This window comes from Lactuca virosa, chromosome 5, assembly GCF_052849685.1.
Source record: "Lactuca virosa cultivar CGN04683 chromosome 5, Lactuca_virosa_CGN04683_v6, whole genome shotgun sequence".
Taxonomy (NCBI): domain Eukaryota; kingdom Viridiplantae; phylum Streptophyta; class Magnoliopsida; order Asterales; family Asteraceae; genus Lactuca; species Lactuca virosa.
Window position 1 is genome coordinate 172,927,330 of NC_136430.1, and position 25,251 is coordinate 172,952,580.

Sequence of the window (25,251 nt, forward strand, 5' to 3'; positions counted from 1 at the left end):
CGACTATGATAAACAAAAATAAATAGGAAAATGTTCTATATTATAATATGATTTTTGGATAATCACCACACTCACAAATATTTAGAATTCATACCCCCAAATTGTATTGTGCAATGTAATAATGTCTGGATAATTGTGATGTGACGATTTATTTTAATAAGAGGTACATATAACAACACCTTTAAAAATATGTATACTTAAATGTCGGATATAATCATACAGCCTATTTATATTTATATATAATATGTTATATTATATTATTTATTTATATATTATAATATCTTTATTTATTTTATTATGATTTTTACTTGAGATTCTCTATGTTGAAAGTGCGCTCAGTTATCAATACTTCCAAATTAATGAAAGAAATTTTTGTTTTCACAGGGTCCATTTCATGCAGAACTTTTGTAAAAGGTGGGGTACCTTATTACTGTTTGAAGTTGATGCGTATTACACGACAAAACTAATGCTCCTTTGCAGTTTTGCATGCCCTATATAAGATGCTCGGATAAATCTTGGCATACACACGCAATTTGATCACACAAAAAACAAGAAAAAAATGCTTCTTCTTTTCACACTAGTTCTGTTTACTTTCGATTTTACAAAATCGATGCCTTTGTTGCCTGAGGGAAACTTCGTAAGTACCGACCTTACAGGCATGGGCAACATAGCAAAGCCAGGCTGCCCAACAAAATGCGGGAACTTGACCGTTAAATACCCTTTCGGCATAGGCAAAGGCTGTTACTTAGATGACTCATTTGAGTTGACCTGCGATTCCACACAGTTTGACCCGCCAAAGCTCTTTATTGGGGATATCTCTATACACAATATTTCAGATTCGGAGATGAGAATTTTCAACACAATTTCTTACGCATGTTACGACGAACCTGGTGTACCTGTTATATTTAATGGGTGGATTCAGTTACAGGAAGGCTATCGAACTTTTTCACAGAAGAACAAGTTAACTGTCATTGGATGCGATGACTATGTTTTGATTAACGGGGATGCGAATGGAAGCAACTTAACTATTGGTTGTTTGGGATTCTGTACCATAAAAAGTGACATGTCCAGTGGGTATTGCTTTGGAATCGGGTGTTGTCAGACATCAATACCAAAGGGCCTTTCGTATATTGATGCTACATTTACCACCTTTGGCAGCCATTCTAATGTTTTGTCTATCAATCCTTGCGGTTTCGCATTTCTTGGGGAGGAAGGCAGCTTTGATTTTGGTGGTCTAAACGATCTGAAAGACAGAGACTTTGATGATAGGACAAATCCCAATGTCCCGATTGTTGTCGATTGGGTGGTTCCAGGGAGTTGCTCACACGCTACAGCATGCAAGGGAAATAGCTCCTGCAACGATGTAGATACTGGTGGGTATCGTTGCAGCTGCAATGAAGGTTACGAGGGCAATCCTTATCTTGATCAAGGCTGCCAAGGTCCGTTTCAATTTTAAAACCAAATTAAAATAAGTAAATAACCCCATGGCAATATAGAATATATGTCTTTCTTATCAATTATAAATATTTTATAATATGTGAATATCTTTATTTGCCAGACATCAATGAATGCGAGGACAAAAGCACCTTCCCTTGTTATGGCGTTTGCAAAAATACTCCCGGGAGTTACACTTGTAATTGTTCGCCAGGATACGAGGGGACTGATGGAAAAACAGCAGATGGGTGTCGATCTATTGCAAAAGATTCAAAATCTTTAGATGTGGTAATCTCCTCAGGTATGCATATACGTATACATATACATATATACAGAAAAATTCGTTAGATGTTCATTATAAATTAAAGAGTCAATGAACCAATTCAAAACATCGGAATTTAAAGCAATCAATGACCAAAGCAATGATTGTAGATTTGTAAATTCGAGGCCTATATGCGTGATTATAACAAAAATTCACTTTTTTTCTATTTTATTTTTTTAAGTCATTTGTTATTTATGGAAAAAAACCAAATATATCATTGTTCACGATTTTTCGTTATATATATATATATATATATATATATATATATATATATATATATATATATATAGAGAGAGAGAGAGAGGGGGGGGATCGGGTGATAACTCATTTTAAAATGAGCACTTGTGAGGACACCTTAAAAAAATTGAAAAAAAATCTAAAAAAAATACAAATTATAAAATCGAGTATATATCTATTTCGGGAGAAAAAAAATTGGAAAAAGAATTTGAATCATTAAATTTGAATCATGGATCAATTTTAACGATGCAAATTTTTTTTTCCAATTTTTTTTCCTCTTGGACATAGATCTATGCTTGATTTTATGATTTGTATTTTTTAAAATTTTTTTTCAATTTTTTTAAGGTATACTCACAAGTCCTCACTTTAAATTAAAATGTGTCAACATAAGAACCGGACCATATATATATATATATATATATATATATATATATATATATATATATATATACACACACACACATACACATAAAACAAACTTTATTTTTTTCAAAACAACTTATTTCGTTTTCTTTGTTTTTGGAAAAGTTAAGGTTTATGTTTTTAATAAATAAATTAAAATTCATATTTTTTTCATACTCTTTAAATCTAGATTCATATTGCCGTTCCAGTTAGAGCTTCAATCGAATTCGATTGAAGAAGATCTGAATCACGCTCTGTATGATTTGAACCTACGACATCTTTAAAAAACAGTTTTTTTTTTCGAAATTTTAGTTCAGATTCATATTGTGTATGTTGAATACTGAATTATTTATATTTCAGATTCAAAGTGTAAATAATTATAAATCAGATTCGCATCGTGATTTTTAAAAACTAAATTATATATATTTCAGATCAACAATATAAATAAACTCACTTGCGGGTTTTCACATAATTAATTTAAATAAAGACTCACTTTGTTTTGTTGTTGTTGCAGTTGTTGTTGGTTTTTTTTTTTTGTTAATATTTAGGTTTAGTTTTTGTCGAAAAAATAAAATAAAAATATTAAAATTCATAATTTTTTATACTATTTAAGTATACATTCATATTGATGTATAATTATTTTTTTCTCAAAGTTTTAGCTAAAATTTACATTGTAAATCTGCTAAAAAATAAATTATATTTAGTCCAGATTCACAGTATATATAATAGTAAGTCAGATTACGTTTTAATTTTTGAAAACTGAATTATATATGTAAACGATTTTTATGCCTACAAAGTCAAAAAAATATTAGATATCGCTAGATATTATTTTTGGTGTTTTTATGTTTCTTTCTAAGGTTTTCATTAATCTTTGAGGTCTCTCTCTCATATATATATATATATATATATATATATATATATATATATATATATATATATATATATATATATATATATATACTTATCTAATTAATTTTATGACAATACCTATGTATGACAATACAAGAAACGTGATATGCTATATGTGTTTAATTAATTTTCACTCCTAATACACAACAAAAATAGATAAAACCCCGCTGCAAAGGGCATACTCAATTACTAGTATATATTAAAAAGCAAATGAGAACATAAATAACCCAAAAAACTTGTTATATATAATAACATTTTATATACAATATTTTTCAAAAAAAAAAGTAATAATAAAGAAAAAATTACTTTATTGTACATCTATAAGAAACAATATATTATTATTTTTTTTCGTATGTGGATACGCATATAGCCATATGATTATTTAAAAAAATATATTTTTATATTAGATATCATAGCCATAACTTAAACATTTGTTTTGTTTTTACATTTTTGTTATATATATATATATATATATATATATATATATATATATATATATATATATATATATATATATATATATATTGCAACATCCCAAAATTAATGAGCAAAATTTTCATTTTAATATAACTAAAAATATTTGTAACTTGGGTCACACATTGAAAAACATTTTGAAATAAAAACATTTATTAGAGTTCATTCCCAGAAATTACATATTACGGAAAAACATAGGTGTATGCGCTGCGATCGCCTCGAGCTCCCTTATTTGAAAACTTAAGGTACCTGAAACCAAAACTGAAAACCATAAGCACGAAGCTTAGTGAGATCTCCAAATATCATATACCATAAAATAAACATACTGCCTAGCATATCTGGGTGCTGGCCTACCCATTCGGTCTCTTTCAACCGGATACTGTCATACATAACCGTGAGCCATACATATCATTCATATATCCTAATCAATAAAGATGTTATGTGCCGATAATAGTCTTGTCATTATGCCACGCGCCGCCTCGTGGTCTTTCTTGCCAAGCCGGGGGCCACCCCTAGGTCTTACAGACAAGTGTCAAGAACCACCTCCTGGTCTTCCATGCAAGCATCACAGAGACAACTAGCATACATACTACTCTACTTAGCTAATCAGCATACAGTGTGCCAGAATTCACCTCCTGGTCTTTCATACATAATGCCTAGGGCTAACCCTCGGGTCTTCCTACCATACATAATAGCATACAGTGTGCTAGGAGCTGCTTCCTGGTCTTCCATGCATAATGCCTAGGGCTAACCCCCGGGTCTTCCTACCATACATAAACCAAAATGGATCAGCATTGGTGCCTTCTACCCATACAAACAGTAAGGAGACTCACCTCGAAAGTTGAAGCTCACTGCACAAAATCCTTAGCTGCTGCCCTGGTAATTCCTCGAGCTATCAATACCAAAAGATCACCCAATTAGCAATTGGGTCCCAAACCATGATCCATAATCCATACTTGGGGTTAAAATGACCATTTTACCCCTAGCCCAACTATATTAATAACTAAGGCCCAAATCCACACAGAAAGGCCCAATTACTAGTTAGCCTTCCCAAGCCCACTAGTGGCCCACTATTGACCCAATTTTCTAAATTGGGACTAACCCCTCTAATAGGCCTTACCCTAAAGCCGAAACATTTTATTAACCTAAAATATATGATTTCTGATGGCCCACAAAGGACCAAAGTAGCAAAGTCTAATGAATGGCCCAAACTGAGGCGCATAAGTGTGAAACCCACTCTGACTGAGTATGCAGGGAGTACTCAGATGTACACAACGCGTACTAGGTTTGTGACCTGTACGCTGCGCGTACCAGGCTGTACGCCTAACATACTCTGCTGTTAAGCTCTTTTTGCTATTAGGAACTTAATGCTTCAAACTAAGGGACCAAATCACAAATCTGAGCTTTACTTAACGTCTAAACCCATAAAGTCACTGACTTTGTGACTTTACACGACCCAAATGAAACCAAAATCAAAGTATAGCAATCTACTTCCATGAAAATGACTTTAACTCATGCATGAACACATCAAGACCTTCAAGATAGCAACTTTCTGTCTTATGGACTCAAATAGCACCAAGGGTGGCAACCCTAAGCCTAGGAAACAGATTTGAACCATAAAGCTTCGTCCTTGGGGTCAAAAAGGACCAAAAACCCATACTTCAAGAGATCTAAGCAAATAAACACCAAGCTCAAAGATTTATACCTTATATGAATGCGAAATGTTGATAAGGTTCTAGATCTATAAGCCTTTGCTCCTTTGATGATGCTTCAACAATGGCCACCTTCCTTCAAAACACCAAGATGCACTCTAAATTGATCATCTAAGTTGAAAACACACAAACAAGGGATTAGGGTTTCGTGAAAACTTTCTAAAGGTGAGAGGGTGGCTGGGTTTTAGAGCATAACGTTCCTTATATAGTTCCAAACCCAAAATTTTAGGGTTGTGGTCTAAATGGAGTATGCCTCGCGTACCTCTTAGTAGGCCCGACGTACTCACAAATCACCCACGACCATGCAACCTTCTACGCTGGGCGTACCCAGCCAAACACATGCATGCATTCCTTGCATGCGTGGGACTGCCTTGCGACTTATCTCCATTACAGACCAAAATTGTCAATAACTTCAAATTGCGATAACTTTCTCATCAGAGGTCCGTTTCTAACGAACCTTATATCCACGAAAAGGTGGCGAAAAGCCCTATGATCCTAATAACTCTCCCAATCCTTAAAACCTTCCCCGATTAAATCCAAAATCCATAAAAGACCGAGATATCCGTTTACAATCATACCCTTGGCTTCCGAAGACACAAACGAATACTTGGGTCACTCATGTCATAACTCCCACCTCTGAACTGGGCCAAATCCTTCCTTTCCCAAGGCCCTAAACCCTATGACAATGATAATTAGACTGCAGCCCCGAGCAACGAAACACTTTCAGAACCAGTTGTTACATATATATATATATATATATATATATATATATATATATATATATATATATAACTCGAACCATCTCTCATATGGTTAAAAATTACACACGTCCTCCCTACAGGCTTTAAATGATTACCTTGCCGTTTTTTTTTCTTTTTCATTTATTTTTGAGGTTTCCATTTATTCAATTATTAAAAATATTTTAATTAAATTTATTGGATACAAAAAAAATCTACCACCTCTTACCCACTATTCTCTCATTACTGTATCTCAATCTCTGTTCTTTGGTTCTTGTTCCTAAACAAATATCGCCCCTACCTATGCTTTAAGGATCTCCGCCAATTACTTATGAACGTGAGGATCTATCAACATTGAACCTAACATTAACATTTAATGTGGAAGGAAAAGAATAGACATGTTGCATCATTTGAAGCAAAAGGTGATTGTGGGTTTTATTTGTATTCAATACTCCATCTTAAGGTAGCGGAAACAATCAAAGACAAACCTAAGTGTACATGCACCCTAAGATCTAGGTTTTACTAGTTATAGCAACAGACTTTAAAAATAAATTGAAAGAAAGATTAATAACCTCTTGGTTCTTGCACCCGAAGAGTGTTCTTGTATGGATCGCGTGTGAGGCTTGGAAGGTGGAATTTATACCCTAATTTTTCATGAACAGATTGGTAGCTTTAGAGTAACTTCCGAATCGAGGAAGATGAAGAGCAGTTCAAAAGGATTCCACATCAATGGTAACCCTAAATTAACCATCTCCAATGGTTCCAGTGATGGTTTGAACAATAGTATCAACAAAGAATGTATAGTAAAACTCACATACTTGTTTACGGTAGAAAGGGTCCGGGAAATCACAGAATGCATATTGAGGAGGACCGCTCTTGACATAGTCGACAAAGTCTTTGATTTCTGAGTTCGTGAACTGCTTTGGTATCTCAGCCGATAATGCTACATTTGTCGTTTGGATGATGATGGTGGAGTTAGGAGCATAAGGACCTTTGATGATGTTAGCGTTGGGGGAAAACTCATATAGAAGCTTTGACATGATGAAAGATTTGATGAAAATTATGACTGGGATTCTTTTTGAGAGAGAGTGCCAATTGCTTTTGAATCACTTGTAAAATTGACCTAGAGCGGTGAATTCCAAATATATACCGAAAAGGATTTCTTCCTTTTTAAGTAATCATGACTGAAGAAATCTTCTCCGTAAAAATCTCGTATCCCAAGATAATGAAGAATCTTTTTAGAACTTATCCAAAAAGTTACCATTGAGACAAGGAAGTTAGATCTGTGAGACAAGTCATCAGCAGCAATGAATATCAGCATGGGCGATCAGCGAGTAACTTGAGACGGTCCCCCATTAAGTTTCTGATGTCTCTTGATAGTGTGGGCTTAAACTACTATTTACTGACATAGTTTTGTGAGATCTCATCAGCATGCGGTTTCATATGTTGAATAATAAATCTCTTTTATTAGAAGAAAAATGGCAAAAGTGGATAGGTGAGTGTAATATATCACAGACAATGATATACCCATCGACATAGATTTATCAAGCTCTCATCAGCGTATGGTACATTACGCTGAATCTTAAAACTTTAAAGAAGAATGTAAGGGCAAGAACGGATTGGTGCGTATGATAGCCTACGGTACATAGGCTAACCATCGACACAGGCTTTCGAACTTTTATCAGTGTATGGTTTTACACAGTGAATCATCAAGTTATGTATTAGAAGACTTGTGGAGAGAATGGATTGTTTTAGTCACGTTGAGGTGAAATCAACATGAATCATTAACAATTTAACTCATCAACAAGAAGTGGTTTAAACTTTCGTATCATGGAGTAAGTTGCAATCTAGAATGAAAGATTCACTGTTAAATCGTAATTGTACCATGACATACCTCAGACTAGGAGGTCAGGGATATGAACAATCCTTGTCATTTAAGGACCAGCCAAGTAAATCTTATGTTGAAGACTATGCAATTAGGGTAAGCCATTGGGTTGTGTTAAATGTTTCATCAGAACATGAGACTTGATGTATACGGAAAGTATGCCTCTAGGGATAGGGTCGGGTAAGATGATTAAACTAAAAATAAACACCTAACCTTTTTATCAATATTTTTTATTTGGACCAGACAATCTCACTTTGAGAGTTTAGACAACACTAGACAATCAGCATGTGAGGGTGACTCAATGTTCTCAGCAGATGGTCTCACTGATGAGAAACTTAGAGATATTTTGTCACATACAACAACATGCTTCTAGGGATGATGATGTGTCAAAAGTTGCATACTAGGCTCAAAATTGCCACCGTTAGATTCCTTTACAAAATGCTACAAAATAATAAACAAGATAAGAATACAAAAAAACACAATTAGTTAAACAAGAAAATAGTTTAAACGTCAAAATATGTGCAACTTTTTCAAAAAGGTGATAAAGACTCGTTCCATCAAATCTTTTGAATTGAATGGTCATTAATGCATTTCCATTTTCCAAAATATCTACCCCTTGAATTTTTGGCTATAAAAGAGAACAAACAAGATCAACCATATCACACAAAAACAATACAATTTATAGTAAACAAGGAGAGATAATGCCTTTAATCGTTGAGGTTCTGTCGATTGATCCCAAACTTCATGTAAGAACATGAACCCGTCGTTGTAACCAATGAGTTATAGGGATCCAATCTTTGTAACCTTCGAGTTATGAGAGTCACCAAGACAAAACTTGAAGGTTTCATACATTGAGACCCCTGAGGGAAGAGAAGGTGGGATCATTGTCTTGTTGAAGACGCCTTTGGATCTTTGAGGTGATGAAGTTGTAGTGAGAACGTCTCTGGAAATTAGTCGTTCCAGGTCACCTAACTTCATCTCATCTCATTGTAAAAGAAATAGGTTGTACAAGATAGAAGATATATTTGCCTAGAAGAACACCTGGTGGCATAGTTATCCCCCATCTGGTCTCATCAGCATAAAGCAACATGTTAATCAGCGAGTGCATCAGCGTCAGTGAGAGGTAAGTTGCTGCTAAAGACAAGATGCAAAGTCAGTGTCACTGGCTGTACAAGGAGAGTGATGCATTCAAGAAATGATATGATGATTCCTTCAGAGTAGATTGGTCAGATAAGGTCACTATTGATATAGAAGATCATGTAGGAAATGTTTGTAGAAAAAATGTACAATGTATACTCCTTTAATAAAAACAAAAAGTTTAAGAGGAATTTTTTAAAGCATAAAATTATAGCTAGTAATAAAAAAACTTATGCTCATCATTTTAAAGAGAAACGAAGCATAAAGTAAAACTAAGATAGCAAAGTCTTAAAACAACAAAATCAAACCACATAAATATTGTTGTCTGAGTACAATCAACACAATTTTGTTTTTAGAATCGAACACCTTCCCCTCATGGCGACCAAAAAGAACCTTATAACTAGCATCACAAAGTTGACTGGTGGATATGAGATTGTTCTTGAAGCCTTTGACAAAAGACACCTATTTCATCTTGAATGCCCGACTCTCAAAGGTTCTAACACTTATGATGCCTTCTTTATTGTTATCGCCAAAAGCAACTGATGTGTGTGAAACAAACTAGTTTTAATCCTACTAACTTAGACACAAAATAAACACACGAAAGGCAGTGTACCTATCGATTAGTAATATAGTTCAAGCAAGTAGGGTATCGAACACAGGGAACGGTAAACAATTAAAATAAATGCTAATATTATCTAAATAAAACAAGTAATAGAAAGGGGGGGTTTTCTCTAGTTTTCCAAGACTAGAAACTTACTAACTAACACTTAGACTAATTAACTAGAAACTAGATAAGCAAAGATTCAACTAAATTCAATAATGAAGGGAACTTCTGTTTAGTTCAACTCAATTAATCCTATGGTTGATATTATGGCAATAGTGCAATGTATTGATTCTTCTATTGGCTACCGATTCAAGTGATTAGATTCACGTTCGCTGCACTAATCCTTAGAGAACAAACTAACTCAAACAGTGGCCAGTTGTCTAATTTAATTCAATTCACTAGGTTATTTATTCGGGTTAATTTAGACTTGTAATGGTTAACTAATTTGGTCCTTTAATTAACCTCTTGCTGATGGTCATCAAACAAGCTCACACATGAATTTACCTAATTTTCTATTAATTCTAGTTTCACGTTCGTTATTCCTAGACATATGATAAAGTGGTCACATAAACATATGAGGTTGACAATTAAAAGATGTTCATACTATTTAATTATCTTCCTATCAACAGAAAAATAGTTATCATTCACACGCAAGGTTCTTTAACAAGCTAATAATCAACAAAATCACCATATTGAATTAATCCTACCAATAATCAAACCATAGTCTCAATTTTGTATCCCCAAACAGAAGTTTAAGAGTTTTAGCTCATGATTGAGGTAATTGACAGCACAAAAACGAAATCAAAAAGTATTAACATAATGAAAAACAATAGATTGAAGTAAGAATGATGTGAATTTGCCTCAAATCTCCTTAAAATTGAATGTAGGGTTGATTCCCTTGCTTCCCACGCTCCAACAGCACCTTTAGTCGACAATTGGCCTCCAAGGGTTCATCTCTCTCCTAGGGTATCGATCTGAAAGTCCCTTTATATAGATTTTTACAAAACAGAGGCTACTCGGCGATTCCAGTGACCTACTCGGCGAGTCCGTCACTTAAAACCCGTGTACGGTAAGTCAAGGAGTCTTTATCTTCTCGAGTCTTCGATGCAACTCGCCGAGTAGTCGACCCTACTCGCCGAGTACCTTGTGGAATCAACATTTTCTCAAAACACGAAAGTCGTCCGAAATTGTGTCTAGTTTTCAGAACATTTTGAATCTCGTCAATCGGAGTTACGGTTCATGAGATATGGCCAAAACACTGACGAGGGGTCAAGCTGTCCAGCAACATCCTTCTTTCTTCAAAATCCAAGATCCAAGCTTCCAATCGCTAGTTCCGCTTCCTTTTCCATCCGAGCATGTAATTGTTGCTGAAAAATGAAATTATAAACTAATTAAGCACCTTTTGTTCATTAAATGAGATAAAAACAACATAAAGTATTAAGATCATGCATGATTCTTATGACTAAATATGCCCATATCAAAATACCCCACACTTGACTTTTGCTTGCCCCCAAGCAAAACTGATATTTAACATACTAATACCACATAAGATAATCCCAATCGAACCCAGCCATTATGCCAAGACCGCAACGCATGCATTTGTGTCTAAAGTTTTTCCTAAGGACCCCCCTTAATCCAAAATACTTACAATCCTCATAAACACTCGCCCACTTCTTTTGAACAACGCTCATTTTATGCATCCCTCCGAATCCATCCCCAGAAAACTTTTTTAACCTCAAGGTATTTTTGGTCAAGCAACCCAAGCATACATAATCTAGAAAATTACAACTTTTCGATACCACTATGGAGCTATTGGAATTCTTCACTTCTTGGACATTTGATCTTGATTTCTTTGAATTCACCACCTTCTGTGTTTGATTTTTGGTATCTTCAACTTTTTGATTCTTCGGATTTTTGACCTTTTGATCTTCACTTTAACTGCTCCAAAATTCTTACAACTTTTCTTGTAATTCTCTCTCTTTTTTTTTACATGTATCTCACTTTTTTCACTCAAAACCCTACATGCTTAAGCAGGGGCGCTCAACTTCAACCTTTATTTGCTAAAGATAAAAATTTTCCTGGATACATTTCTGGTACACGATACTAAACATATTGCATTCCTCAAACTAAGCGAGGTTGTGTTTTTGTCCCATGATTTCACTAGAATAAAGGGGGCCACAAATGCACTATAATGTGTATTGGCTCAACTAAACATTTGGGTCTTCATGCAATCATCAAGCATAACACTAGCATGGAATCCTAATTGTTTTACCAAAATTTTCTAAATTAATCCTAGCAAATTTTATGCAAAATTTTAAAATTTAACTAGTGTAACCAACCAACCCCCTACCCCACACTTAATTTATGCAATGTCCCCATTGCATATCATGCATGATAAAGAACAATAAAAATAAGGAGAGAATTGGAACAAACTCCCCTGGGATAGTAGTGGCGAGGTTGAAATCTCTTCTCTTCAGCTCCATCTTCAATTGACTTTAGACATGGGAACAACTCATCCATGTCTTGGGTGTCAAAATCTCGTGTGGTACAGTCTTTATAAAAGCTCCAAATATAAGGGAAAAACTCTTGGAAATGCTCGGAAAATGATCTTCAAAGAAAAGAACCAATGCCCATATCAAATGTCATCAAATCTTCAGCTCAAAAGTAAGAAGAATGAGCGACTCGTCGAGTAAGTATGTAGACTCGCCGAGTTGAAGCGTAAATGGCAGAAGAATCGCGGATTTTCACATGGACTCGGCGAGTCCATAAGATGCACTCGGTGAGTAGACCGCTGAGTGACAAAATTTTTATTCTGCCCAAGTCCGTTTCTGATCTTTGGGGGTTATATAAACTAATACTTTCCCTCATTTTTCTTCAGTGAATAAACACTCTATAACCCTTCTATCAATTGGACTCATAGCTTGACTCAAAACTTCGTTTCCTCTCTCGCCTAGACTCGATTTCTCGCTTCGTCAGCCTTGACTCTAGACCCTCACATGCAATCCCTAATAAACTAGAAGTTTAAAAAGAAAAAGAAAAGCAAACTCTAATGACGGGTTGCCTCCCGCAAGCGCTTCTTTTTGTGCGAGTCTTGAGCTGGACTCTCAACTTAATAAACTTCTAATAAACTCAATGCCAATCCATCCGTTGCATTGAATATCTTCTTTGGTGCAAATTATAAAAATTGGCTCTTTGCTTCTAAAATTGGCCAAACGAGCTTGAATACATAAAACCCAAGAATCTTGATAAGGGTTGGGACCGGTTGGATACTAATCAGAAATGGATCGCGCTTCAGAAATTTCTCCAAAGTTGGAGTCGTCACCCCATGCTTCGAAACACAAACCGAAAAAACAGGGGGCCATGTCGTGGTAATGGTCAAACCACGGCTTGGTTCCTGCAACTCAGCTTGTTCTTGTTCTTCATCTGACCCTTCTACTAGCAATCTTTCCAGCTCCTCCAAATCTCTTTCTGGATTAAATTCTTCATCTTTGAACTCTAGCTCTTGTAACTCAGATTGCTCTTGTTTATTAGGCAAGATGTTATCTAACCATCTTCCAAATTACTTCAAATCATCATCTGAGTCATACTCCTCATCTTCTTGCTCAATTTCCTGTACTACTTCCTCAAGAAAAGCATCAAAAGCATCGAGATTTGGAAAATACATAATAAATAAAAATTAAAATAAAAATAAAAAACTAATCAATAAAATAAAAACGATAACAATTAGCAAATAAAATTAACTATTTGAACCGTTCCCCGGCAACGGCGCCAAAAACTTGATGTGTGTGAAACGAACTAGTTTTAATCCTACTAACTTAGACACAAAATAAACACACGAAATGCAGTGTACCTATCGATTAGTAATATAGTTCAAGCAAGTAGGGTATCGAACACAGGGAACGGTAAACAATTAAAATAAATGCTAATATTATCTAAATAAAACAAGTAATAGAAAGGGGGGGGTTTTCTCGAGTTTTCCAAGACTAGAAACTTACTAACTAACACTTAGACTAATTAACTAGAAACTAGATAAGCAAAGATTCAACTAAATTCAATAATGAAGGGAACTTCTGTTTAGTTCAACTCAATTAATCCTATGGTTGATATTATGGCAATAGTGCAATGGATTGATTCTTCTATTGGCTACCGATTCAAGTGATTAGATTCACGTTCGCTGCACTAATCCTTAGAGAACAAACTAACTCAAACAATGGCCAGTTGTCTAATTTAATTCAATTCACTAGGTTATTTATTCGGGTTAATTTAGACTTGTAATGGTTAACTAATTTGGTCCTTTAATTAACCTCTTTCTGATGGTCATCAAACAAGCTCACACATGAATTTACCTAATTTTCTATTAATTCTAGTTTCACGTTTGTTATTCCTAGACATATGATAAAGTGGTCACATAAACATATGAGGTTGACAATTAAAAGATGTTCATACTATTTAATTATCTTCCTATCAACAGAAAAATAGTTATCATTCACACACAAGGTTCTTTAACAAGCTAATAATCAACAAAATCACCAATATTGAATTAATCCTACCAATAATCAAACCATAGTCTCAATTTTGTATCCCCAAACAGAAGTTTAAGAGTTTTAGCTCATGATTGAGGTAATTGACAGCACAAAAACGAAATTTAAAAGTCTTAACATAATGAAAAACAATAGATTGAAGTAAGAATGATGTGAATTTGCCTCAAATCTCCTTAAAATTGAATGTAGGGTTGATTCCCTTGCTTCCCACGCTCCAGCAGCACCTTTAGTCGACAATTGGCCTCCAAGGGTTCATCTCTCTCCTAGGGTATCGATCTGAAAGTCCCTTTATATAGATTTTTACGAAACAGAGGCTACTCGGCGAGTCCAGTGACCTACTCGGCGAGTCCGTCACTTAAAACCCGTGTACGGTAAGTCAAGGAGTCTTTATCTTCTCGAATCTTCGATGCAACTCGCCGAGTAGTCGACCCTACTCGCCGAGTACCTTGTGGAATCAGCATTTTCTCAAAACACGAAAGTCGTCCGAAATTGTGTCTAGTTTTCAGAAAATTTTGATCCTTGTCAATCGGAGTTACGGTTCATGAGATATGGCCTAAACACTGACGAGGGGTCAAGCTGTCCAACAACATCCTTCTTTCTTCAAAATCCAAGATCCAAGCTTCCAATCGCTAGTTCCGCTTCCTTTTCCATCCGAGCATGTAATTGTTGCTGAAAAATGAAATTATAAACTAATTAAGCACCTTTTGTTCATTAAATGAGATAAAAACAACATAAAGTATTAAGATCATGCATGATTCTTATGACTAAATATGCTCATATCAGCAACCTATGGAAAATCTCTCTTTACAAAATTTGTTAACAGGGACTTATGACAGGTCATGTGTCTAGAACATCCACTGTCTAGGTACCAAGTTTGACCTAGATTTGGACTTGATCCTTTACCAACATGAGAACCATCAGCGTCACAAATACCATCAAGGGAATCATTGATAAGTGCCATGAGACCCTTAACATTCAGCCTCTCATCTTCAGATGTCTCCTCATCATCCACCAATTCTTCATGATCCTCTTGTTTTGCAATGAATTCTTTTGGTAGAGAGATGTTTTCCTTCTTCATATGATCCACAAGCTTCTTATACAAAACTTCATAGTTCTCAAGACTTTGGGCTTCTTTCTTCTCTCTATAGTCCCTGGCAAAATGATCAGGGCTTCCACAATTAAAGAAATTACCTGAGTTTCTCTTCTCAGAAATGGACCTCCTTGCTGAACTGTTTCCCTTGAAATGAGCTCTTCTAACCCCGTTTGCTTCATTTTCTTCGTAGCGCTTGACGATAAGTGCAGCGTTGGTAACAAGCTCATCGGTGAGATCTTCATCACTTTCTTCACCCTGATCTGAATTATCAAAATCGCTGATGTGCTTCATTTTTTCCATCCGAGACACCAGTGCAACAGACTATTCCTTGTTCGAGTCCTTCATGATTTCTTTACGAAGAGCTTTGGTCTCTTTATAATTTAGTAGATTCCCAACCAAAGAATTTAGTCGTTCTTAAGAACATCGGCGTGATGTTCCCAACTTTTCCCAAGAGAATCGAAATACTTCAAAACCAACTGCGAAGAGTGCTTGACGATTCCCAACTTGTGCATATCATTAACCAAAAAATTAAACCTATTGAAGGTTTGGGTAAGAGACTCACCTTGTTGAGAAAAAAAATGCTCGTATCTCCGATTAAGATTATTGATGGTCGTAGCCTAGACTTCCACAGTGCCTTCATAAGCCACTGTCAACGTGTCCATCATCTCTTGGGCTGATTCACAATTTTGTATGAGATGATACACATGGTATGTAAGAGATTTTCCAATAGCAACCCTGGATTTTACATTAAGATTGAAGAGTCTCTTGTCATCGTCATCATAACTCGTCTCTGGCTTTTGCTTCAGGGGGCAAGGGGAGCATTGTTGACTATGGGTTGGTACATAGGAACATGGCGACCTTTTTCAAAAATATTTCTCATCTCATAGTCCATGGTTTCAAGAACCACCATGGACTTGGTTTTCCACATGGAGAAGTTGTATTCATCGAAGGGATGAATTTTATTGAGACCAAAGGATTTGGAATTTCTTGAAGTCGACATGATTACTTGCATGTATCAAAAATCTGCTTTGATACCAATTGAAGGTCTGTATCGATCGGATTCACTTCAAGTATGAATAACAAACGTAAATATAATCTAAGCAAAATAATAAACAGAAAGTAAATAACATAGATGTTCTTCAAATTGTTCTTTCACCAAGAAAGATTTTTGTCTTCACTAAGAAGACATGTCTTTCACAAGGACGATTAACACAAAGCCACGATCACAACATTAGGGTTTGCCCTAATGCTGTATATATACAAATCAATACATGTATATCCCTTTATTGAAGGGATTGTGTCTAATCTATACTAAGAACGAATCTTATCACAAAGATACCGGATCTATGATCTATTCTATACTTATCTATATCATTACCTAATACATAAAAGTTTAAAATCGGATAACTGTAATATAAGATGACGCTGATAAGTTTTATATGTTGGCGTTATAGCTGTAGTAGACGCTGATGCTTATCTATCAGCGTGTCGTGTGTTTGTCTTATCAGATCATAAGGTGTGACATTACACAATAATTTCTTATCTCGTTTCTTCAAATCCTTTATTACATTTGTTTGTTGCATTGTCAAGACAGTAGGATTTGCAGATTCTATACTTTCGTTTTATTGATCTCCCATAAGTCTTGTGATCGCATCTAAATTCTCCAATGGAAATAATTCTTACCTGTGAATTTTGGAAGCTGGGTTTGAAAGAAATTGTTTTGGGAAGCCATAGAAAATGTCTCTGATCTTTGTCTCCTTCAGAGTTTTCTGCACGTAATCTGAAAATCTTGAACCGATGGAGATGACTCTCATACCATTTTGTTAGAGATAAGGATAAGATCAGAATTTCAGAATAAAAGAATTAACAGAGTATAATAGTTAAACACAATCTTATCGATATTATCTTTAGTATACAATACGTTTAGTTTACACACACACACACACACACACACATATATATATATATATATATATATATATATATATATATATATATATATATACTCACATTTCACATAAATATCCTTGTGTCTAATTTAACCTCACATAATAAGTGTAACAAGTCTAAATGATCGTGGCCACCAATTCTTTTTTACCGATCAAGTTCCAATTTTTTTTGACCGATTAAGTTTGAGAACTGGGAAACCACTGTTTTGTTTCTCTTGATTACATCTTACTTACGTAAGCATTAATTGACATAAATCTGACCATAAAACGACAACGATAGAAGGTCGTCTAGAGCATGTACACAGAATAAAAAACTAAGATATAAGACAGTCTGGCAGCGCAGTACATGGAGTGAAAAATTCAGAGTATCCATAATGTATAATTTAATTAGAAAATGAATGCGATGACATGAATAATTGACATTCAATAGATTGAATTCTACTGTTTTGGAATGTCATGTTGGCATTTAATGGATACGATATTCAATGACAATTGAACTTCTCAATAAGAAAAAAATCTTTTTAATTATTAAAAACTAGACGAATACCCGCGTATTGCGCCAAAATAAAAATAAATAATTAAAATTTTGGAAAATACATTTCGAAAATAATTATATTCTTAATATTAACCACGAAATAACAGTTTTTTACACTAATTTGTTATATAAAATTATAAAGATTTTGAATCATATTATATCATATATTAAAACTTTTAACGTTACGATTAATTAATTTAAAAATATTTATTTGACATTTTTTATAAACTATAATTTATAAGGTCATGTTACGTTTAAATATTATTATTGTTAATTAATTTAAAAATCATTTATTTAGAAAATTTTGAATTGTTGTAGAAATTAATTTTTGATATTTTTAAGTTAACTTGGATAGTCTTTGAATAATTTTAAGTTTATTAAATATATTATCATTAGTACAAAATGACCTACACACACCATATAAATGTGACGGAATGTGATGCCATTGTATGAGTCTTATGGTTACTTTAAAATTTAGTGTCTGTATGATATGAAAAAATGTGGACGTATTATCAAAGTGTGGTTATTGGGTAGAGAATTTGTTGCTATAACCAATTATTTTATCAAATATTGTGGCTAATAATTATCACATTTAGTATAAATAAATGTAGTTAATGTTTTGATTATCTATACAATTGCTACACTAACTAATTTAAATGTATCCAATAATAGTCTCTAAATTTTTTTACTGACCTTTTGCCACACTTTTAATATAAAGTGTGACAGACCGTTTTTCGAAATATGTGACCGTAGGACATTTTTATACTATATATTGATAATTCAAAACAAAAATAATATATTTAAATTAATAAGATAGATATATTAGAATGAAATATGAAGAGTTTGGTGGTTTCAAATGTATGGGGTGAAAGAAAAAAAATATTTTTTTATAATATTATATATATATATATATATATATATATATATATATATATATATATATTATTAAACTTTATAAAGTTTAATGCATTATAGAATTTTTTGATTAGAGTTATATAAAAAATAAAAATAATGGTATATCATGCTATCAATATATTAAACTTTTGTGAGTTCAATATATTACAAAACTCTATCTAATAAAGTGGGAACAATAAGAATACTTTTGTGAGTTCAATATATTACAAAACTCTATCTAATAAAGTGGGAACAATAAGAATGGAAAACTGGTTAAGAACCTTTTAATAATTTTGAATATCTTTATTAATGTTTTCAGTTATGTTTTTCTCAATGTTTTAAAAATCGGTTTGAACAGGCCGGTTGAACCGGTTGGACCGGGAATCGGGGAAGGAAGCGGTTCAACTATCACCGATTTTACGTCTATTTTTGAACTAGATCGAACCAGCCGGTTTTTACAAAAATCCGGTTGAACCGGTTCAATTAAACTGGTTGAACCAGTTAAATTGAATAAAAACACATGAAATTGAAACCTTTTGCATAATAAACTTTGATAGTTTTTTCACATTTATTAAAATTTTTCTGAATAAAAGCAAATGATAAATGTTATGAAGTTTTTTTTGTTTTATATTCAGCTAGGACTTTATTTTCTTTTTAATGCACATGGATTTATGTAAAACTTATGGTTATGTGTTATTTTAATGTATTTAGATTGATCTACAACTTGTTTTCATGTATATTTTAATGTTTGAATTTGTGTATGTATGTATGTGTAGTAAAATATGAAAAAAAAATGATGATTATAGAAATCGGTTTACTCAGCGGTCGAATCGGTTAAGCCGGTTGAACCGGAAACCGATCACCAAACCGATTCAACAAAAAACCGGTTTTTAAAACATTTGTTTTTCTCTTATAATCTCATGTTGAACATATCAAGAACCCTCTAACGGTATTATATTTTTAAAAGATAACTAAGGTGCTGTTTGTTTTTTCTGAGGCAATATGTCTGCAGTCTGCGGACCACATCTGTAGACCTCTGCAGTAGAAGAGGTGGACCAAACATCTGCAGTCTGAAAAAAGAAGACTGTTTGTTTTTTTAACATCTGCGGGCTACTAAAATAAACTGAAATCTAAATAAACTGATTTTTTTAAACTTCAAAGTGATTTTTTAAAATTTTTATGACTTTGTTATAAATAATTAACGAATCTAGATCAACTTTTATGTATCATTGTATAAAAAATAAAAATAAAAATGGTATGAATTAACGTATATATTTGATAAAAAACCAACAACTTTGGTTGCAAAGTTATAACTAAACATTATAATTAAGGATCAAAGAATTTGATACATAAATGGATGGAAATAAACTTCGATTTTTTCAATTAAATCCATTAAAAACGTACCATAAATATTTTTTTCGAGAAACTGATGATACAATATTAAATAATGTTTTACAAAATTTGGCAAAAAAATATAAGAATATATATTATGATTTTTTTTTTCATATTTATATAAACAACTTCAACGACTATTATTGTAATAAATATTTATTTATAAATTTGTCAAAAATATCATGTTTGTATCGTCGAACGTTTTTTTTTAAGTTTTGTAATTTTTTTTTTCAAATTGTTTATCATTAATAAAGTTGGAAAAAATATAAATTAAAAAAAAAACTTAAAAAAAATAAAGATATATATGTTTTTTTAGGCTAGAAGATGTCTGAAGATATTAGAAGACTCTGGTCCACATCTGCGCCAAGAAGAGGGTGCGCAGACATTTTTAGGTCTGCAGTCTTCAAAAAAACAAACAGTCTGCGAATGATAATGTCTGCGCGTGGTCTGCGCGGCGCAGACAGAAGAGGTCACGCAGATCTGCAGACAAAAAACAAACACAACCTAAGTGTTATGTTAGTTTGAATATCCTATTCTTTTTCAAAATTTACATTTTAGGCATATATTTTAAATTACAATACAAATTTGTCCGGAATTTAAAATTTTGTTACGAATTCGACATAAGTTTTACAAATTTATTTTTGGGAAAATGACACATACGCCCTATGAAGTTTCTGGGATTAACCATTTTAGTCACTTAAGTTTTTTCGTGGCCTTAAGAGGAAATCAAGTTGTAGGCAACATGTTTTTTTAGTCCCTTTTACTTGTTTTAGCCGGTTTAGGGGAAACATAGATAAAAATTGGGCCCACCCATCTCTCTCTCAAATGAATAATTGTTAGGTATCAGATTGAATAATCGTAATATATACAAAATGGGGGGCCTTCGTCTTCATTAGATCTGGAAGGGAAATTGATGCGGACGGAAACAGGAAACGATGGGGTGATTGTTTGTGGCTGATCAGCGAGCACCGGTCGAGGAAGGAAGACGAAAGTAGTAGGCGGTTGCAGTCCGTCTCCTTCTTCTTCTGGTCCGACCGACTGCAACACAAGAAGGGAAGGAAGGTTCATCGGAAATTGAACAACAACAAATGAGGGGTGGTTATGAGGAGTTCAATCGATCAAGGAGGAAGAAAATCAAAGGAAGAAGGGTGGATTTCGGTCCGGTGGCGGCAAATCCGTTGAAGGGGACGGAGCTCCTTTTTTCGGTGGTACCCTTGGCATTCTTGATTTCGTCGTCAGCGACCACAGATCACGGGTGTTGAGGCGGACGGTATGGGTGGAGGAGAGAGACAACGGTTCCCGGTGTTCTAGAGGAGAACGGAGTGTGTTAATTACCTGTTTTCCTATCATAGTCTTCTGTAGGAAGAAGACGATACTCTCACGCACATGTGGAAGTCTTGGAAGCAAAAATATTTTGGTTTATATTTTTGGATTTGAAGATTAAACCCCTTGATTCTTGCGATTTTCTCTTCTTCAGATTATCCTTTGATTTTCATTATAACAGCTTATGGAATTAGCAGGCAGATGAAAACGGGATACAGAGGATAAAAATTATTGTCTTTTAATTGGTGAAATCTATTGAATTTATTGTAAAAGAATACGTATGGACAATGGTGAAATTTATTGTAAACGAATGAAATTCAATAGAAGTAGAAAAAGTATTTATTAGATGTTAGTGTTTGGGTAAACCGATTGAGAGGAAGGTTGAGAGGAAGAAGACGACGATGGATGCTGGTAGATTGTGTTCTTGGGAGAGAGGGAGATGTGGGTCCAAGGTTAGGAAAAATTAAAAGTCAAATTGGTCAACAAATATCAATATGGCAAGGGGTAACCGGATCCCTTCACTTTGGTCAAAAGGGCGTAATTGACCCGACAAAAACGATTTCGTTCACTTTGGTCAAAAGGGCGTAATTGACCCGACAAAAACGATTTCGTTCCCTCATAAAGCCAAGAAAAGAGTTTAGGGACTCCACGGGTAAACCCTAGAAAGTTCGTAGGGCCCTATATGTCATTTTCCCTTTATTTTTCTAATAAGTTTTTATAATACTTGTTCTATTCTCTCAGCCTAATACATTTTACAATTCCTTATAAAACTTGTTCTATTCTCTCATATTACCTCTTTCTTCCCTTGCTTATTTGGTTCTTCATTTAAATTCACCTCCACATGAAGTCAAGATCGACCACTGGCATCAAACAACATTTTTAGCCAATTGGCAACGGGTTCAACGGTATTCCTAAGCTCTCATTGCTTGTTGTAGTTAACAGTCGCTGCATCTTGCTCAATTGATTTATGCATTGCTTACGTCTTTTAATCTAGGTCCCACACACACGACATATTTCTCTGGCATAATGTTGTTTTGATTGTTAGTCCACATCTTGGTCGTCTATAATTCCACTTACGAACACAAGCATACTTTTAATCTTTCCATGTCTCTCTCTCAGTCACATTCGGTCTGCAATGTTACCTTATGGATATTTTAGCACATGCTTTTATGTTATAATTTTTAAAAATAACAACTATTTATTATAGAGCTAGCTTCATTTCTTCTACTTTCGCATGTAGTTTTGGTTGTTGGCTTTCTGGCCATCACATCTGCAATAACTGGAATTTGCTTTGGCATAAGGAAGAGGAAACTGATGAAGCTACGAGAAAAGTTCTTTGAGCAAAATGGGGGTGTGTTTCTGAAACAAAAGCTCAAGGCAGCAGGGGCTAGTGATGTCGTGACTATGTTTAGCAGTGAACAGCTCCGAAAAGCCACTGATAACTATTCGGAGGAGCAAATTATTGGCCGAGGTGGTTCTGGTGTAGTGTATAAAGGAATCTTGTCTGATAAACGTGTTGTTGCAATAAAGAAGTCTAAAATAGTTGATGAGACACAGGCAGAGCAATTCGTCAATGAAGTATCTATCCTTACACAAGTCATCCATCGTAATGTGGTTAAGCTGTTAGGCTGTTGTTTGGAAGAGGAGGTACCAGTATTAGTTTATGAGTTCATCTCTAACAACACACTTTTCTATCACATTCATCATAGATCGGGTGGAATGAGTTGGTTATCATGGGAGAATCGGTTGAGAGTTGCTGCTGAAGCTGCAGCTTCACTTGCATACCTTCATTCACAAGCTTCTATGCCTATCATACACAGGGATGTCAAGTCTGCCAATATATTATTAGATGATAACTACACCACAAAAGTGTCAGATCTTGGTGCTTCAAGAATGGTCCCTTTAGATCACGATCAAGTCACAACTCTTGTTCAAGGCACACTTGGGTACAACCATGGAGGAAAAGAACTTGGCCACATACTTTGTCAATTCAATGAAAGAAAACCGTCTATTCCAAATTGTTGAACCACGACTGTTACGTGAAGGGACTCTTGAGCAGTTAGAGGCAGTAGCTGAAATAGCAAAGAGATGTCTTAACTTGGTAGGAGAAAATAGACCTGCTATGACAGAGGTGGCAATGGAACTAGAGGGTTTAAGGAAGTTTACAACTCATCCTTGGGTTCAACATCAAGAAGCACATGTAGAATCTAAAAGCCTGATTCTAGAAGTAGAGCAATCTGATCTTTATGGTGTCCCGTTAATCCCATATAGTACTAACGAGTGGGAGTCTTACTCGGGTTCGACAGGAATTGTGGATCAAGAAAACACACCACGCTTAGTTTGTATGGTGTTTGTAATAGTCTAGTCCCGGTTGTTTGGAATCAGCACCATGCTGTTTTTCAAAACATTGTTATTTGTATTTCAATTGTTGTCTTCACTGTGTTGTGTCGAGTACTTTGTGGGTAATTTGAGTGACTTTGTTAGGTGTTACCTTTTAACTACCATATGGTCCTTTGTTATTTGCTTGAGTTCGAGATATATATGTAACATAAAAAGCGTTCGTCATTATAATAGTTTGTTAAAATTTGGTTCATGACTTCTTAGTTAGTAAAAAAATTTGCAGACGCTTCTTTTATCTTTCTAACCATGCTGATTTTCCATGGTCACGGAGCTTTTCTTTCTAGATGGTCATGCATGGTGAAGCACGTCAAGCAAATCCTTTTCACATGTTGAGCGACAGACGTACACCATTAAACTTATTTTTTACAAGCCTCTAATTTTTCAAGTATTTGACTCTTAATATATATCTATTTTTCTTAATTTTTATATAAAATAAGCTTTCCTTCATAATTGTCAAATTTACAGACAAAACAGCAAAAATATTCCATGTGGCTTGCATTTTTTCTGGGTTTTGATCAAAGCCCCCACAATTTTGGATGCAGTCATTTTGAACAGATTTCTTTATAGAATTGGTCTCTGGAAAGTTGAAATGTCTATTTTACCATTTTAATTTTTTTCATTATGCCATTATTATTATTAAAAAAAAAATCCCCATCAGTTTTTAATCATTTTTAACGTTTTATTTTACGAAGAGAAATATAAAGGGACCTAACCCCTCCACACTACCACCATAATCTTTCCCACAACCCTCCTCCTTTTGTCTTCTCAGGCGGCCACCTACAACTCCTCCAATCGCCATCTGATCCACTTGCAATTCCAATAATAAACCTTACTCTTTTTGTATTTAATCCCAAACGATTTTCTATCTACAAATATACCTTCAAACAATTTTGACTCAAAACAAGTTGATGACACATATAAACTTCAATCCAATACCTCCGTCAACAACATCCCTTTTCCCTTTTCTCCTTTTACAGAAAATAGATTAAAGAAGTTGATTTATTTCCATCCTCCAAACCTATGTTTCAATTTATACTTTGTTCATCCATGGTTTCAAACAATTTTGGCTTAATCCGGTTTCTAGAATGGTTATCAAAATGATTTTCAATAAGAACCCAATTACATGTACTACCCATTATGATTTGCAATCTTCACTATTCACGTTTATTGCTCTTCCTATTCTTTCCCTGTATAAACAATTAATGAAACACAAACACACACAGTAGCACCCAAATAATGATAATTTTGATATCTTGTTGTATTATTCAAAG

General features: G+C 34.3%; 1 pseudogene across 1 annotated transcript; it reads left to right on the forward strand.

Annotated features, from left to right (window-relative positions):
- Positions 1–537: 537 nt before the first annotated feature.
- LOC145117155 (wall-associated receptor kinase 5-like) lies at positions 538–24,099 on the forward strand (annotated as a pseudogene). The gene is made up of 3 exons (XR_013712528.1): positions 538–1,439; positions 1,559–1,735; positions 22,821–24,099. The product of XR_013712528.1 is annotated as a wall-associated receptor kinase 5-like (transcript).
- The last annotated feature ends 1,152 nt before the right edge of the window (positions 24,100–25,251 follow it).